At 32.7% G+C, this 18,771-nt stretch overlaps 1 protein-coding gene and 1 long non-coding RNA gene across 4 annotated transcripts in view; one reads left to right on the forward strand and one right to left on the reverse strand.

The window, feature by feature from the left end:
* LOC145242997 (uncharacterized) overlaps positions 1-16,324 on the forward strand; it is an 84,340-nt gene extending 68,016 nt beyond the window's left edge. Inside the window, exon 3 of the long non-coding RNA XR_013862835.1 lies at positions 16,091-16,324. This is a non-coding gene — a long non-coding RNA (uncharacterized LOC145242997). The remainder of the gene's footprint in view (positions 1-16,090) is intronic.
* The window catches only part of LOC145242974 (protocadherin beta-15-like), a 444,195-nt gene that overhangs the window by 130,056 nt on the left and 295,368 nt on the right, over positions 1-18,771 (reverse strand). The gene's annotated exons all lie outside the window — the stretch shown is intronic.

Raw genomic sequence — 18,771 nt, forward strand, 5'->3', positions numbered from 1 at the left:
AATTTTTCGAATTTTTAATTGAATCTTAATAAAATTTTTCGAATTTTTAACTGAATTTTTAATAAAATGTTCAGCATTTCATTAACACAGTGTGCACAACGACTATTTAATTTCATTCAAAAATTCATAAACTATGATACATCTGTTAAAATATTCTTCTTGCATGACTAAAAAAAAAAAAAAGAAAAAAAAAAGTCTCTTTATGCCTATATTATCTTTATCAATAACTAGCAGCGAGACTCGACGTTTCCCGGGATCAACAAATGTTTCACCTTCTTATATTTTTACTGTCATCGAAATAAGTGAAATCGCCCATTTTTCAATCAAATTGTCTTCTCTGGTCAGAAAACCATCGCAGTGTACCGAGAAGAAGCTTCACATGCCTCCTCGCAGTGATTTAATCTACATTGCATTGTAGAGAACGTCCTGTTGACTTTATGAAATTATTTTTATTTAATTCCTTGAATTAAAGTTTAAAATGCAAAAATCGAGTCTCACGGTTCAGTTGTGCACTAACCAGAAACATTCATTTCAAACGCGTCTCTGTTTTATCAAAGAACATATTGTTGATTTTACACACTGGGCCTTTTTGCTTGTGCATTGATAAAAATTTTCAAATTCACATTGATGTTAGGCTGTATAAGGGTGTTACCTTTGGTCAAAATCGGACAGTTCTTACTTTCATAAGATTTTTTTTTTTCGATTATAGATTTTTGATACTTACCAAAGTTATTCCAATACAAAACCTATCTACGAGCAACTTCAGACACATCAAGTACATTTGTGTCAAATTTCAAAAGAATCACACAAGCCATTTCTGAGTCCATAGAGAAGAGTCACAAACACAAAGTGGCTTTTATATACAAAAAAAGATTTAGATGTAAAACGATTTATTTTTCTATGTAACTAGCAGTTCAGCCCGCCTTTCCTCGGGCCCTATGTACTGTTCATAACTATATATATATATATATATATATATATATATATATATATATATATAGAATTAAAAAGTTTGACACATGCCCAGGTAACCTATATGTAAAATTTCAAGTGTTTAGACCCAAAATTGGCGGAGGAGTTTAGTAGAGTCTGCAAAGGTCGACTCTTTCAACTTCTTGGCAGCTAAGTTTTCGCTCCAAAACTTATTAAAAAGCTTGCTGCATATTTGAATACACTTTATGTAAAATTTCAAACATTTAGACCAAAAATTGACTGAATAATTTGCTAGAGACTGCAAAGGTAAAATCTTTTGAACTTTGACCCCCTTAGCAGCCAAATTTTCGGCCAAAAATAGATTAAAATGCTTGTCCTATGTCTGAATACACTTATGTAACATTTCAAATGTTTATACCAAAAATTGGCTGAGTAATTTGGTAGGGACCGCAGAGGTCAAATTTAAAAAAAAAGCTTTGACCCCAATTTTGACGCCTTAACATTTATTATTTTGAGCTTAAATTAAAAAGTTTGATCCATGTACAAGTAGCATATATCTAAAATTTCAAGTGTTCAGACCCAAAACTGGCAGAGGAGTTTGGTAGATTTTTTAAAGGTCAAATTGTTGAACTTTGACTCCTTGACAGCCAAATTTCTGGCCGACAACCGATTAAAGATTTTTCCAAATCTCAATACCCCTTATGTCAAATTTCGAGTCTGTAGACAGAAAATTGACAGAGTAGTTTGGTAGGGAAATGCACACACACACACACACAGAGACAATTTCACTTTTATAGATATATAGATGTGCATAAAGATCTGTGCTATATAGACACATCTATATCAATTAAATAACAATGCTATATAAAAAAATATATTAGGATAAGATACGTATAAAATACGTTTATAAGCTAAACTACAACGCAATATTACGAAAATAAACATATTCATTTGTTTAAAATTAATATTTCGGAGATAGATTTCACTCTCGGGATTTTATACATTTCTTTTCTTTTTTTTTGCCACGTTAAATTGTAGTAAAAAAAGCAATTCGTAAAGAATCAACATGTTGTCTGTGTCATTTACATATGTCAGAAGAATATGCTTGGCGCACGTGATATGAAAGTCAGTTGTGTTTTCCGTGATAGAAGCATTGTTTAAATTTTTTAAATAAAATACGTAACAAAAATACGTTTATAAGCCAAATTACAACGCAACATTTTGAAAATAAACAAATAATTATTTGTTTGAAATTAATATTTCGGAGATAGACTCCATTTTCGGAATTTTTTATTTTTGAAATTTTATAAATACGTGAATTTTATTTTAGTTTTATTTAAAACAAATTTTTTGTTTATCAAGTTGAAATCCAATCACAGTTTAATGCTATTTTTTTTTCATGACTGAAGAGTCGAACCAAAGAAGGAGGAATAAAAAACAGGACTTCCGAGTAGTGATAGGACGATTCTAACATTTTTTTCTCTGATTCCAATACAGTTACCGATTCTGTTCTAAATTTCTGATTCCGATACAATCAACAATTCTAATTCTTTTAAAACCTCTAAAATATTTGTCTGAGAATTGTTGTTTTTGGTTTGTTTGTTTTTTTTTTAATTTTTAGAATACCGTAAAAACATAGGTAACACACACACACACACACACACACACACATTTATTTATTTACGCAAATGTAAAGATAACAATTGCTGGGGGGTCAATTGATTTCAGTTTCAGTGGTAATTAAAAATCAATAAATAATTATCATTTTTTATTAGTATCAGCAATGGAAAATTAAATTACAAAGTGATTAAAGGAATCGTTTTTTGGCTTGGAAAATAGGCGTAATTTTTTTTTATATACTCCAAAAAGTTCTGCCGTTTTCCAATTCCGATTAGTTGTCTCATTACTACTTCTGAGTCATGCGCAGTATATGAGTGACCGTGTGAATAAATCAACTAATACTTGACCGCCCCCTCCCGTTGTCACGTGATCAATTTCAAATATTTAAAAACTTTTGCTCTGCCCACCCTCACCTTGTTTCCTCAAGATTTAGCAACAAAAATGTAAATTGGAGTGATACACGAATTATAATTATTTTTATTTTTTTATGTGGTTAAAATCTAATCACAATTGTAAAACTGAGGTCAACTCTTTTGATACCTCTGCTTGGAAAGGTTTTTTTTGGTTCATTCTTTGCATGGAGAGTCTCCATTCTAAAGTGTTACTCATTTGCAATCAAATTTAATATTCTCGTTCTTTTCATTAGAAATATCTAAAATTAGTTATTAACCTCCTCCCACCATCACCACCTCACACACACAAAAAAAGATAAATTTAATAAAAACAAATATTTTTGTTGTTGGGAGTGAAGTGGAGGCGGGAGAGAAAAAGAAACTTTTATTTTTACAACATAAATTTGATTATCATTTTATTATTTTAAATGCATTTTTTTTCTTCCTTAATATTAATTGTGAATGCAATTACGACTGTAAAAGCCTAATTACTCTATTGAAGTTTTAAACCTATTTTTGTTCCATTCTCGTTCAGCCGAAGTTCTCAAAAATTCAAGCGGCCCCTTCTTAGGGCTAACACTCACTCAATATATGAAATACATAGATAATCGAATGTTCCATTGAAGTTTCATTTACGTCTCGAACGTTAAGTTAGTAAAAAATATTAATTTTACTATCATTTATTGACAAGTTTACTAAGTTATAGTATATAGCCTTACTGGATTTCAGGACAAGAATTCATCTAGTCTGCTGGAATATCTTAGTGCTGTTGCAATAGGCAACATCACTTAGAGAAGGTGCACTAATCCTCGTATACGCCACTACAAAGTAGACAAACAGATGGGATTTTATTTGGGCTTCAAATACTTATGTCAAAATCTATATTATAGCATATCTTTCTTTTTGCCTATTGGTCTCACTCGATTCTAATACAAGAATTCGTCTTGTCTGGTGGAAAATCCAGCTTAGTGTTGTAACTGGAAGTTTTTGTACCAACAAGTGTGCATCCCCCTGTGAACATTTATTATATTTTTAATCTCGTTCTTTCATTTGATTTTCTGTATTTTGTATCTTTTATTGAACTTAATTTCGTATATTTTGGGTTTATACGAAACTCCCTTTAATTTGAATAAAAGAGCAATGCTAGCTCCCTAATAATGACGTCACTGGTTCCAGCGTGAAAACCAGCCTCTGTTGGATTCCAGCGGCGAGGAGATTGGACGTGTTTCATTGCCTGTTGTAGATAAGGATTTCCCCGAGCCTTTCCTTCTAAGAAGTACAACCCGGCAACAGAATATCCGGTTGCAGCGAGGCAAACTTCTTCAAATTTTATTTACGCGGCCATGGTATGCTCGTATTTTGAAGGAGAGTAATTTCAAAGACTTTAAATTGAGAAAAAATGCACATGTGCTGAAATGTGCATTTAATTTTTAATCGGTTTATATGCGTGTTACATTGGTACAGTGGTAACGTCGCCAGCTTTGAATGCTACAGTTTCAGTTTCGATTTTAGCTGATAGCACCTAAATACTTCTTTTTTTTTTATTTTTGAAATCACGACTCTATAATAATACTAGCATTTCAGCCCAGCGTTGCCAGGGTGTTTGGATGTGTATGTTGAGCAACCCCAGCCCCCCCAAAAAATGTGGTAGTAGGAAGGCAGGCTCAAACCCGTACCACGAAGGAGGAAAAGAACAGGGGGAAAAAAACCTGACGTCTTTGCTGTTATGACCACCGCCAAACCGGAAGTGACGTAGGTTTAAATTAAGGCTAGACAATCGAAAGGAGAGGATTACTTTCGAAAATATCGGCGGAAAAAGCGACCTCTCCCTGTAGAAAAGTGCCCAGTTGAAGGTGAAAAAATTAATTTTTTTTAGCCAATTTTTTTATATTTGTCGTCTGAAAGGTCGAACTTCAAAACGATATTAATCTTGTAAAAATCCGTCGCATCTGTCGAAAGTTTTAGGTAGATATGCAAACATACATACACACATACATTTATATATTGGTAACTAAAAATTTTCGACCCAAACCGATTAAAAAGCTTGCCCTATCTCTGAATACCCTTTACGTAAAATTTCAAATGTTTAGACCAGAAATTGTCTGAGTAATTTGGTAGAGACCGCAGAGGTCAACTTTTTTTAAACTTTGACCCCTATTATGATCCCTTAATCTTCATTGTTTGGGGCTCAAATCAAGTTATTAAGTTAGATCCATGTCCAAGGAACCTATATCTAAAATTTCAAATGTTTACACCCAAAATTGCCGGAGGAATTTGGTAGAGTTCTCAAAGGTTAAATCGTTGGACTTTGACCCCTTAACAGCCACATTTCTGTCTGAAAACCGATTACAAAGATTTTTCCCAAATCTCAGTACCCTGTATATCAAATTTCGAGTCTGTAGACTGAAATGGAAGGTCATAACAATTAAACAACAGTCAGTCAGAAGAAAAAAGATGTAAGTGTAACACAATAAATAACACGCTTTCGTATATGGACTTTAAATTGATGCCTTATGCCACACTGAATATCCAAGGGCTCTTCATGCTAAATTTAATACTCTTGCTGACACTTTTGAAAGGCCGAGTTGTAAGATCGAAAGAGGATCAATGAATGTTTCAAACTTCCAATACTTTTGTCATGAAAATCAGTGAAATTCTCACTTTTGTATTCAATAAAATCGATTGATTTCCTACTCTAGTTAGGAATCCACCACGGTCTACTGGGAGGAAGTTTTACATGCCTCTTCACAGCAACGTAGTCTACATTGCACTGTAGAGAACCTACTGTTAACGTTATAAAATTATGTTTATATGTAATAGTACCAATTAAAGATTAAAATGTCAAGTATCATGGTCCATTTGCACTGTATACGGAAACATTCTTATCAAAGAATCTACTGTTGATTTTATATGCCAGACTTCCTATTTGTGATGTTAGGTTGTATAAGGATGTTAACTTTGATTAAAATTGGGCTGTTTCTTCTTTAATTGGATTTTTTCGATTATCGTTTTTCGATTCTTATCGGAGCATTCTGATCCAAAACCTAAGAACACTTTGTGATAATTTTTTTTTTTTTTTAATCTGCTCAGCCGTCTTATATATAAAGCTGAATGTCTGTGTGTGTGTGTGTCTGGTCACGAGTAGGCTTCTATATGGTTGACTATTTTAAAAAACTGATTACATATAATGATAGAAGATGTATCGCGACACAGGAATGGGTATGTTTGATCTGGCAGAAGAGTGGTTCATTAAAATTGTGGGGTCTGCGTTCGCGCCTGGTCCACAAAGTATGGAAATAAAAAATTTAAAAAAAGGTTTAAAGCGTTTTTGATATAGATGTACATAATAATACTTTGATAAGTATGTTTTAACTTAACTAGGGATGGTATAATAAAATTGTGGGGTCTGCGTTCGCGCCTGGCCTCCATAGAATGGAAATAGGCACAAACTTTAATAAAGACTTTTCATATCTATCTGTGTAAGTATACTTTGATAATTATGTTTCTGTTTGAAGAATGGAAATATGTCACAAAGTTTAACAAGGTTTTTTAATATAGATCCACAGAATATTGTGATAAGTGTTTCAGTGTGAACAGGTATTGTATAATAAATTATGGGGTTTATCTATTTTATTTTTACTTTCATCATATTTTGCTTTGGTTTTGATACCCCCATATTCAACCCAAATTTACAACCCTTCCTTTTCATAACCTATCATACTTTCATAAATCAGAGTTCATTTTCTGTAGGCTGTTTTTGAACCCAGTCAACGACGGGTACTTTTGCTAGTATGTGTGTGTGTGTATATATATATATATATATATATATATATATATAATATATATATATGAGACTGACGGGGAGGAGGGGGACTTTGCCGGGCGTAAAATGCGCTTAAATATGATCTTTTAATTTGTCCAGATTTCATATATATTATTATGTTGTGATTTCAAAATGGAAAAAAACTCCAAAGATTTAGATGCAATCAGCTAGGAGCAAAACCGAAACAGGAGCATTCAAAGCTGGTGACATGATCAATGGACCAACGTGAGACGCACATGAACAGATTAAAAATTAATGCACAAAAAGTATAACGATTTTTTTCAAGACCCGTAAAAGAACGGTCCTTAAAAAACTATCATTTGAGGCCTCTAGCACCGCTCTGCGATTTTTAGTTTCGGAGGAGATAGTTTGAAAATATGGAGACACAGACAGACAGACATATCGCCATTTATATATTAGACTAGTAAATATAAGTAGTAGTAGTAGTAGTAGTATTTATTTAATGAGTATTTTAACGAAAACAACTCAGCGTCTTGATAAACTTGAGTATGAGTCCACAATGGTCAAGTGGTTAATGCCAGACAGACGATTTGGGTATTCCAAGTTCGAATCCAGCTCACTCCATAAAATCATTTTCACGTAGGATGTTGGCAACGTTCTCGGTGTCCCTCCCTTAAGTACCTGATGTCTTTGTAGAAAGAATTCTGACTGGAAAAATATCAGGGAAACCAATGCCAACAATAGAATCTTCGGATTCATATGGTGATGAGTATACGTCTTACACCACTTGTACAGTTGTACATATCATTTTGAAGATAAAATACTGATCATCTTATGGAAACTGAATGATAACGATTTGTGTGTCTTTTTTGACTGAATTCACAAAAGCAAATCTTTAATATTAAACTAGCACGCCGCCCGACGTTGCCCGGTCGTAAAATATGCATAAATATTATATTTGAATTAATACGGAAACTGAGACATATGCATTCGAGTATCTTTTTTTTTCTAAACAGTCCACTTCTTGTAAGTAAAAAAAAAAGAAAAATACTGAAACCAAAGCCTAAAGATACGATAACCGTTAGACCAACATGACACAATCTTTAAACGAAATAATTTTAATGTGAACTATTCACGCATGCGCATTCGTGAAATAGCAAACATACCAAAAACTGATGACACCCATGTACCAATTTTTCAATTTTGACTCCCTTAGCAGCCCCTTTTTTTCTGGATGAAAATAGATCAAAACGTTTTCCACATGTCTGATTATCCTGTATACCAAATTTCCAAAATTTGTAGATCAAAAATTCGTTGAGTATATAGGTTGAGAAGTTTCCTCACACCCACATTCTCATTTTATACATATATAGATAAGCCTGTGTCTTGTCCATACATTCGCATGCAACATTTTAGTTTCTGCAGCCATCACAGTTGAGTGTTTAGTGGTAGTTAATAGCAAATACATGGTGTCTTTATATAGACGACTCTATTTTCTGTAACTGTAGATTTGTCAACTATCGGTTATTTTGAGTTCAGCTTGGTTTTGCAATTTATCATGAAGAGACTGACACCTAAATAAATCCGTTTACTGTGCAAATCAATTACTGAGAGAAACATTTGCTGAAAGAATAATTTCATGAAATAGACCTGCTGCACTTCAATTTCTTGTTCTCTGTCAGTGGAGGAGAAATCTCTCACGACTGAGACAATTTTTATTTTTTTTTCCCTTTCCTCCACATTAAAAAACGACCCTGGTGTCTAACTCTGTCCTGTGGGGAGGCATTGTAAATAGGAACCTGTCAACTGGCCACCTCGTTATGTAAAGTCTGCACTGATAAACCCAACACAATAGACAACTTGGAAGACAACGTTTGATGTGTAATTATCGAAATACAGCCTAATTTAATGTGTAGAATTGTGAAAATCAGACCTCTAGATTACATCATATACGCGTGAGCCATGTTCTGGGAATTGTATCTCTACTATTATATAAAAGGAACTTTGTGTATGTGAGAGTTCCCTATGGACTCTTAAACGGCTCGGCAGATTTTTTTATGGAATTCCACACAACTGTACTTTACGTATCTGGCAATATTCTTGGATATGTTTTTATATCGGAATGTCTTTGATAAGTATCAATAATCGAAAAAATGCGATGAAAAAAAGAAAAAGGCGATTTTAGCCAAAGTTAACACCTTTATACAGCCTAAAATCACAGTTGCATTTGAAAAGTTTTATTACCACTCAAGCAAAAAGGCCCGTCATATAAAATTAACTTTAGGTTCTTTATTATGACATGGGCGCGTTCTAAATACATGTTGCTTTTTACAGCAAAATTGAATCATGATATTTGACTTTTGCATTTTAAAGCCGTTATATATAGAAATAATTAATAGTAGGTTCTTTACAGTGCAATGTAAACTACAATGTATTGTAAACTAATTCACTGTGGGGAGGCATGTGAAGCTCCCGGTTCACCACGATAGATCCCAATCTAGAGCAGGCAATCAGTCTATTTAATTGAAAAAAAAAAAAAAAAAAATGGGCGATTTCACTGATTTTGATGACAATAAAATCTGGGAGTGTGAAACATTCGTTAATCATTATTCAATCCCGGGCAGCGTCAGGTCTTCTCGTTAGTTTTAATCATAGATGCCAAAATTTAAACTTTTGAATAAATCACACGTTTGTATATAATAAATATATTTTTCTCTGCTTTTTTTTTTTTTTAATTTAAAGCTTGCCGCCTCGAAAAAATACCCTTAATAAAGACGTTATATTAAGGATTTTTTTTTTGTTAATATATAATTTAGTTTTTCATATCATTCAACTTAAAGGAAAATTCCAAAACCAGAACGTTGAGCAAGATATAGTTGGAAGTCTTCTTTTTGCCATAACTGCTGCGCTTGGTAGTCGTGCAGTTGATCGACCTTGTTGGAATAACATTTAGAAAACCATTCTTAACATGGGGAGGTGGGAGCTTTTTTTTTTATTCTGTACTTTCACCAAGCAATTTCATAAACAAGATACCGTAAAAATTGAATTTAATTTGGAAATCCTATGCAAAAAAAAAGGAAAAAAGCGCAGTCCGTAAACTGTACAAGCACCCTATTTTTAAGCAGGCAATTTTTCATTTTGTCATTGAGGAAGGAAGATTCTCTATTGTGAATTAATATTATTAGACGTGTTCTTCACAAGAGGGAACTCCCCATAAATTTTAAATGCTGTACGGATAGAAACTTGGGTGCTTGTAAAGATAGTCGACAAATCGATTTTTTTTAAATATGCCCTTTCCAGAAAAAAAAACATTAAAAAAACACGTACTTAATTGTCATGTCGAAAATTGTAATATATCCAAAAATTACGAAAATTCGTTGCGTAGAACAACTGCTATTGTGTTTTATAGGCACCGCCAAAACTGGGGGGGGGGGGCAGGTAAGTACTTTTTGAGGGACCGTCTTTTTAAAAATCTACCAAAAATTAGGTAATTATCCGATCAATACGAAATTTTCAGCGATATTAAGAGAAGAATGAACTTTATAACAGTGTACTTATTTTTCATAAACGATATTTATATATATATATATATATATATATATATATATATATATATATATATATTGCTTACAACGCCCCCCCCTTGTTTTGAGGGGGTACAAATATGCTTAAAATAATCATCTGAAACTGAACACAACATATTGTGTTGTTGCAAGGGACAGAATTATAGATTAAAAAAAAAAAATGGTTTGCATACCTTATTTTGACGTCTGAATATCAGAACTTCGATTGTGTTTAATTATCCCGCTTTTGAGTTTTGAAGTGTGAAATTCGGTGAATATGTTAAGTAAAATAATTTAAGTTAAGCAAAAAAAAAAAAAGAAAAAGATTTAATATTTATACGAAAAAAGCCATTTAAAAATTTTTGATAAATAAATTAACAATTTTTTTTAGCGAGCCGAATAATGCATGACGATTATTAAACAGGGCATGCTTTGAAGAATCGATACAAAAAAAAAATCGATAAATATTGTGTCCTTTGTATTAAAAATAGCATAATTTTTTCGATCCGGTTTGAAAACGTTTGCCACCTTTCGACTACGGTGCTACAAACGCGCTAAAATAAATTTTTTTTATTCTGCTTTAAATTGCCCCCTCCCCCATTTTGGGGAGCCTGGCCCCCACACACATACACATTAAAAACCAAACTCATACAAATGGTCACCCATCTGGTACTAGCCAGCCTCAGCGTTAATAATACATTGAAATTTTCGTTACTGAAAAATAAGTTGTTGTTTTTTTTTTTGGCCTGTTTGGTCTTCCATAGTTTGCTTTTTATCAAATACAAACGTAAACATTGTCGATCAAGACACTAGATCGAAGCGAAGTAACTGGTTGCCTATATGAATAAGTGGAATTATTTGAAATCCAGGTACTTATATTATAATATTTTTGCATATTCTCATAGAAAATCATCCTAAATCTTAGTTAGACAACAAATAAATAAATTAATTATTTCAAAAACCTTCTTTTTTTTTTTTAAAATATTTATGTACGTTTTTTGTGTAAGAAAAAAAATGTCAATTGTTAACTTTTTGGGAAAATTTAACATTTAAAATTTAATTAAAAATAGTAGAAAAAGTTTTACATTATTCTGTTTTCTATATGATAAAATTCAGGGTTTTATCTTTCTGGAAAAAAAAGTTACTCAGAAATAATGGATTTTAATAAATGTAAAAGGTAATTTCGTTTTAAAAAAACAACTTGATTTTTCGGCCATTTTTGGCGGTGCCTATGTTTTTAGTAAAATAAAGTCTATCGCTAGAGAAAACGAATATTACAGCCATGCATGAACAAGTAATCTAAAATATTCGTTTCGAGTTATGTCCTCTGTGGGTGAACTCTTACTGTCTACTTTATAACGTCTAAGAAATATGCAATTTTACCCAAATTTCCGTAAAAACTAACAGTAACTTTCTACTAAACGAATTTTCGTAATTTTTTGATATATTACTATTTTCGGTATGATAATTAAATACGTAATATTGTCTTTGCTTAAAACGCTATATTACAAAAAAAAAAAATCGATATTGTCGACTCTAGAGTAACAAACACCTGAACTTATTTCATTTAAATTAAAATTTATTGATTTTTAGATTAAAAATAGAAAAAGAATGTTAAGTTCACCATGAAATTTTTGCCGCTCCTGCTGATTGTTACATCATTTCAAATTGTTATTAGCAAAAAAAAAAAAAAAAAAAAAATGGAAAGAGAGGCAAGATCAATATTTTCGTTTCATTTTTACTGATCTAATCGTTTTAGTAATTGGAATTTGTTAAAGAAACGCGAAAGACAAATGGACTGTGAAAGGATCCAATGGTTTGGTTTTTCGCATGTTCGTAATAAAATGAAAAGAGAAAAAAAAATCTAATTTGCGTTGTATTTCTTTAAATTTATTTTTTAGCTACATCAGACAATTAGCAGTGACCCAAACAGTGTGGCAGCCATGACAGTGAACACAGCGTGCAAATTTAAAATTTTACAATTGGTTGAATAAGTGAAACGTACTAAATTCCACACAGCTTTCAAATCGATTGGATTTTGTGTTTTTTAGTTGCGTGTAAGTTCTTAGAATTGATAATTATGAAAACTTTCTAGTAGCCTAAACGTTTCTGTAGCCCCTAATTAAACCATTATCTATTTAATGTGCTGAAGCGTTGCCGGAGTGGTGGTGGTGGGGGGGGGTTATTACACTGCCATGTTTGTTGATTCATAATTGAATCTCTGATTTGGCCTTTTGTTTGTTTTTTCTCCATTTGATAAAATACAAGAACGCGATTTGATCTAATTTGATGGGTTAGCGTAAAAAGCTGTACATATCAACAACAGCATCGTAAAATTTTCCTCATGTAAAAAAGAAAAATACTAGCAAGTCGCCCAGAGTTGCCCGGGCCGTAAAAAATGTTTAAATATGCTATCCTTATTTATTCAGATTTCGTATTTATTATAGACCCACTTTTTTTTTGTTGATTATTATATTGTACCCAATATATAGTACTGATTTCCAAAGTTTTAAAATAAAATGACTTCAGCTAGAATCGAAACCAAAACATTTAGCTCTGCAACTGTATTCGTTACCATATGATCTAAGGGCACCTAGATATCAAGACTTTAAAAATTAACGTAGTTAAATGTATAAATGTATATTTGCGCATGTGTAAAGGATACATATTAGTTTGACTTATGTTTGCCAAGTTTTCCAATGTTGACTTCTTAGCAACTGTTTTTCAGACTATAAACTTAATCGAATTTGTTCTACAGGTTCGAATAGCCCATACCAAAAATTAATGGTAGTTTAATAGAAACCATTCTGCACACAAACACACAGTCACTTATATATAATTACTATAATTATTTTTTTAATACCTACAGACACTAGTATTTTATCCTTTCGGGGATCATCAGTACAGGGAATTACGATTAAAGTCAATCGGGAGATGCGAACCTGGCTAATATTAACCGTGGGAAATACAGTTGAGATAGAGATTTTTGTCCGTCCGTCATTTACAATATTTTTAATTTGCCTCATTTTTGACTGGCTTTTTTTTTCTTTTTTTTTTTTTTTTTTTTTTTTTGATTGGCTAGCCTATTTAGAGTCTAGGAGATTGAACACTGGTGGTGTTTTTTTTTTTTAATTTTAAGCTTGGTTTATTGTCATATTAGAATAACAATAGCAGATAATTTTAAGCTTTATCCATTTAATTTGCACATTTTTCGATGAAAAATTGAGAATGAGTGAAACCACTCGTTATAACAAAAATGAATTTCGGAAAACTCGTTCCCGGAAAACTCGACCCCAGAAAACTCGTCCCCTTTTGCTAGGTAGGAAAACTTGTCCCTTATTGAATAAACATCGATCGAAAACACAATTTATGACCGTTCTTGAAGATATTGTCTTTAAAAAAGAATACACATCCCATAATATTTTTTAAAAAATATTTTTACTTGTTTACTGTTGTTTTAAAAAAATTAAATTAATTTTTCTAAGTTTTCGTTTTCTACCTAGCTTTGAAAGATTTTGGTCTTTCAACTTATTTTAAAGAGTTTATTTCGTCAAAAAAAAAAAAAAGTAATTTCGAGTGTTACTTATGAACAAAAAATGTCCGACATAAGGGGATCACGTCTTAGGAGGATAATTGCTCAAAAATAGAAAATTAAAGAAAATATTAAGGTAGATATAGTTTTAAAACGAGCCCCCCCCCCAAAAAAAAAGAAAATAAATGTGTATATTCTTAGGTAATAATGCACATCCCATAATATTTTTAAAAATATTTTTACATGTTTGTTTTAAAAAGATTCAATTGATTTTTCTAAGTTTTTGTTTTCTACCTAGCTTTGTAAGTTTTTGGTGTTTTAAACTTATTTTAAAGAGTTTGTTTAGTTAAAAAGAAATAACAAGTAATGTCGCACTCGACATTACTTAGTAAATAATTTTTAACAAAAAAATGTCCGAAAATTAAAGAAAATACTGAGGTAGACATAGTTTTAAAACGAGCCTCCCCCACCTCCAAAAGAAAATAAATTTGTATATTTTAAGTACTGCACAAGTGCCCCCGAAATGACTTTTAAACGATACCCTCTCCTCCCCATGTTAAGAATGGCTTTCGAAATGTTATTATTTCAGCGATGTATCAAAATTACATAAGACCGTGTTTTCTTTTTTGTTGTTTTGTAATAACACAAGAATTGTTTAAACTGAATTAATTCTTCTAAATAAAATAATTGCTTTCTTTGATAATACGCGTTTTCTTTATTTATTTTTGTTTCGTAATGACACAAAAAGTGTTAAAACTAGAGTATTTTTTAAAATAAATATTTGGTTTCGTTTTTCGTATCGTAACTCCGTGATCAAGTTTATTTTTTTTAAGCAAGAGTTAAAAATAATTTTAAAAAATATTACGGGGGTGCATAGTCTCTTTTAAAAACAATATCTCCTTCAAGAACGGTAACAAAATGTGTTTTCAATCGATATTTATTCAATAAGGGACCAGTTTTCCTACCTAGCAAAAGGGGGGGGGGTCCGGGTACGAGTTTTCCGGACACGAGTTTTCCCGGGACGAGTTTTCCGGGCACCAACAAAAATACGATTATCGCATGTAGTCTTCAGAATTGTTTAATCTATTCCTTTGTTCCAGCGCATATTTAAGCTACTTTTAGAAATGGAGAATATCGCATTTCCCAACAAATAGTGCAGATACCATGACTTGAAACTGAAACCTTGGCATATTCTGTCTGACGTCCTATGAACTGGACTATGTGGATTTTCCTATGAATAAAGCTTAAAACATTAGCTTTAAAGATAATTATAGCTTGGACATGACGTCATGGACTTGTGATTTACGTCATGTTTCAAAACATGAATTTTAACATAAGCAATAAAGAATAAAAAATAAATGAATGGGTAAATATTATGAATAGCGTCGGAAATTATTGTAAATCGTAAGAAAAAAATACAATGTATTTTGCTTTTTTATATATATATATATATATATATATATATATATATATATATATATATATATACATATATACATTTCTTTAGCAATGTTGTAATCTTCCCAGCCTAGGGGGCATGTTTTACTAGTTCTCTAACCCTTATGCCTGAATTTTGATGTAGATGATTAAAAGATATTTATTGTTAATTTTAGTTCATTTAAAGAGTAATGATACTATGATTGTCTTCAAACTGAAAAAAGATTATGAAGTTTAATAGTTAAACTATCACTGAGAATTTTTGCATCACATATACTTACTTTGATTTATTATCCATAGTGCTTGAAAAAGTCTTTTTACGACAACAAACGAAATCCTCTACTTTCTGAAACAGGTGGCGGCTTACTGAATGGCTTACTGGAGGTATCTCGCATCTACCCAGATACTGAACTAATACGTACAAGGCGTGTTTGAATCAATTCCCACTTTATTTATGCCGTTATATTAATTTATTTACGACTGAACAAATTACTTCAACCAGGTCCTAAAGGGTTAAAAAATGAAAAAAACATTCCGTTTTGTTTAGGGATAGAGGTTTTTTATCAACCAGCCTTTTAACCCCCTTCCTTCTCTATTGGACACTTGAATAGCTTACTTTTTTTTTGTTCTATTCTGTTTAGAATCTAGGAGGTGGGCTTTTTATTTCAAGCTTGGTTTATCTTGAAGTGATTTTATCTTCCTCTCACTTTTTTTTTTTTTTTTTTTTTTTTTTTAAATTATGATTATTACTTATCGTTGGCGAGTTTTTCTTTTTGTTTTGTTTATTTTTACCTTGAAATTCAACTTAAAACATTTTTTTTATTTTAAGCTTCTGTCATCAAGTGGTTTCATGCTTGTCTGGAGTGTCTACCACCACCACCCACCAAAAAAAAAAAAAGCAAGCAACAAGACGAGAAGTTTAATGTGCTTTCCAAGAACAGCTCACAACGATATATACTGTCAAACCAATTTCCAACCGACCTTTTAGTGGACTTCAAGCAGAATATTATTTCAAGCTTACACCAAGTTTTAAAAAAAAACTTTGCGTTTGTGACCTTTATCAACCATTCTTGGTCTCGGCCCCCTCGGGGGTCCGGGCGACAAGATCAAAGTGTAGTATCTGTTCCGGCAGATACTGCAAAGCTATGACTAGCAAAGACCATATGTGGGGGTAACCCCACATATCTGACCTTGGTCACTGAAGGGGCAACCCTTCATACCAACAGTTTCTAATCCAGCTCCCACTTCCCTCCTCTCGGGAGCTGGATCCCCTCTTTCCCTCCCCCTTCCCCCTATCTCCACATTAAAAAACGGCCTCCTGCCTAATTTGCTCAGTGGGGAAGCAAATAAATAAACAACCATTGGCTTTCGGGACAAGATCAAAGTGTAGTATCTGTTCTTCAGATGCTGGACTTCAATTTCTTGTTCTCTGTCAGTGGAGGAAAAATCCTTCACGACTGAGACAATTTTTATTTTTGTTCCTTTTCTCCACGTTAAAAAACGACCCTGGTGTCTAACTCTGTCCCGTTGGGAGGCAATGTAAATAGGGACCTCTATCAACCATTGTGTTCAGATCTGAACTTTTCGAGGTTAAGGTTCATTTGGTTGAGTGAAATCCTGAGTGTTGATGCTGAGCCAAGTAACGCTGTCCTTGCGTGTACTATTCCATCTCATTGACATGTCTATTCCCCCCCCCATTAACATACACACATGACGCAATAGATAAAGGTGCTAAGTAACGAAATTTGAAATTGGGATTTAATGATCAGAAGCCTAAACCTTGGTTATCTTGTGCAACTGCTAGATGCATTTTACGTAGAAGTTATTTATTTGTTATTGTGTGCAATACTTTTGAATGAATTATTTATACGAAAATACATTTTTACCTAAATGTGAGCTGGGAATAATTTTCCCTTTTACTAATTTGGTACCCCCAAATGGAGACTTTTATTTGTTTTACATAAGCGTTAAGGAATAATTTTTATTAAGGGCTGAGCTTCTGTATAAGCAATATGGCCCGAAGAGGTCTCTAATTACTTATAATTGGCTGACCGAAACATGCTCATGAGTCTGTAGGAGTGTTTTTAACTATTCTGTACTTTCAACTAACAATTTCATTTAAAAAAAGATATATCAAAATTTGAATTTAACTTTAAGTATTATGGTGTCTGTTCAGGACACATTTACCTATAAGTATGGAAAACCACTTATAATTCAATGGCTGTAAGTTTTATTTTTTTTAAATAAACAATTATAAACAGAACGACTCATAGAAATCTATCGATATTCTTTTTTTCATTTTAATATACAGGGTGTTTCAAAAGTCTTGGGAACATTACAACATATTTAAAATCGTTATGTTCCCAAGACTTTTGAAACACCCTGTACTTTCATAGAAATGTTTCTGTTATGTCATAAAAAAACTATTTTCTTTACATCACAAGTGCCATGCTCATACATTAATTCCATAGCTAATACAACATACTGACCCAACGGTTCACGGGTAGTTTAGTCTTTATTAAATTCTACACAAAAGGTGCTTCATGTGCCGGGAAGTGTTCCTTCTAAAGTTAACACCTTACACAGCCTAACATCTCGAGTGCATTTTAAGTTTTATTACCACATAAGCTGATAGGCCTGATAGATAAAATGAACAGTAGTTACTTTGATATAACAGGGGCGCTTTCGAAATGAATGTTTCTGTTTGGAGCAAAATTAAAACATGGTACTTTACTTTTGCATTATAAACTTCAATTCAAACAATTATATAAAAAAAAATCTTTTATAAAATTAACAGTAGGTTCTCTGCAGTGCAATGTAGACTATATTTAAAGAAATGGCAGAAACACTAGAGGACGACCTCCAATCTGTAGTGGAATGGGGATAAAAATAGATGGTTACATTCAATGCTGTTTCCTTCAATAATTACAAGAAACCTTCTCTACCACCAATAGCAATGGCCAAAGACTCTTTATCTGAAAGTACATCTTTTAAACTCCTCGGACTAACATTCACAGGAAACGAGTTGGAACAATTACATTGAGAGCATTGCCAAGACCGCTGTGAAAAAGGTAGGTTCTCTCTACCGTGCTAGAAAGCTACTAACGCCCGAAAGTATCCTGTACCTCTATATCTCCCATGTATGGAGTATTGTTGTCATATTTGGGCTGATGCATCTGCTACTAGTCTCTCACTCCTAGACAAGGTTCAAAAGAGAGTCGCCAACCTGATAGGTCCTGAACTGTCATCTAAGCTTCAGCCTCTGTCCCATCGACGAAATGTAGCATCCCTTTGCCTGTTCTACAAGCACTTTAACGGTGAATGCTCCGACGAACTGAAAGCACTTGTACCCCCTCGACGTAAATACCCCCTCGACGTAAATACCCCCAACAAACCCGACAAGCAGCAAAATCCCACCCCTTCACAGTTGAGATCCCTAGATGTAAGAGAGCCTTCTACTCCAGTAATTTCTTCCCCAGAACCGCTAGACTTTAGAATTCCCTTCTGGGT

This window comes from Euprymna scolopes, chromosome 21 (genome assembly GCF_053919585.1).
Source record: "Euprymna scolopes isolate OS-2025 chromosome 21, ASM5391958v1, whole genome shotgun sequence".
NCBI classification, from domain to species: Eukaryota; Metazoa; Mollusca; class Cephalopoda; order Sepiida; family Sepiolidae; genus Euprymna; species Euprymna scolopes.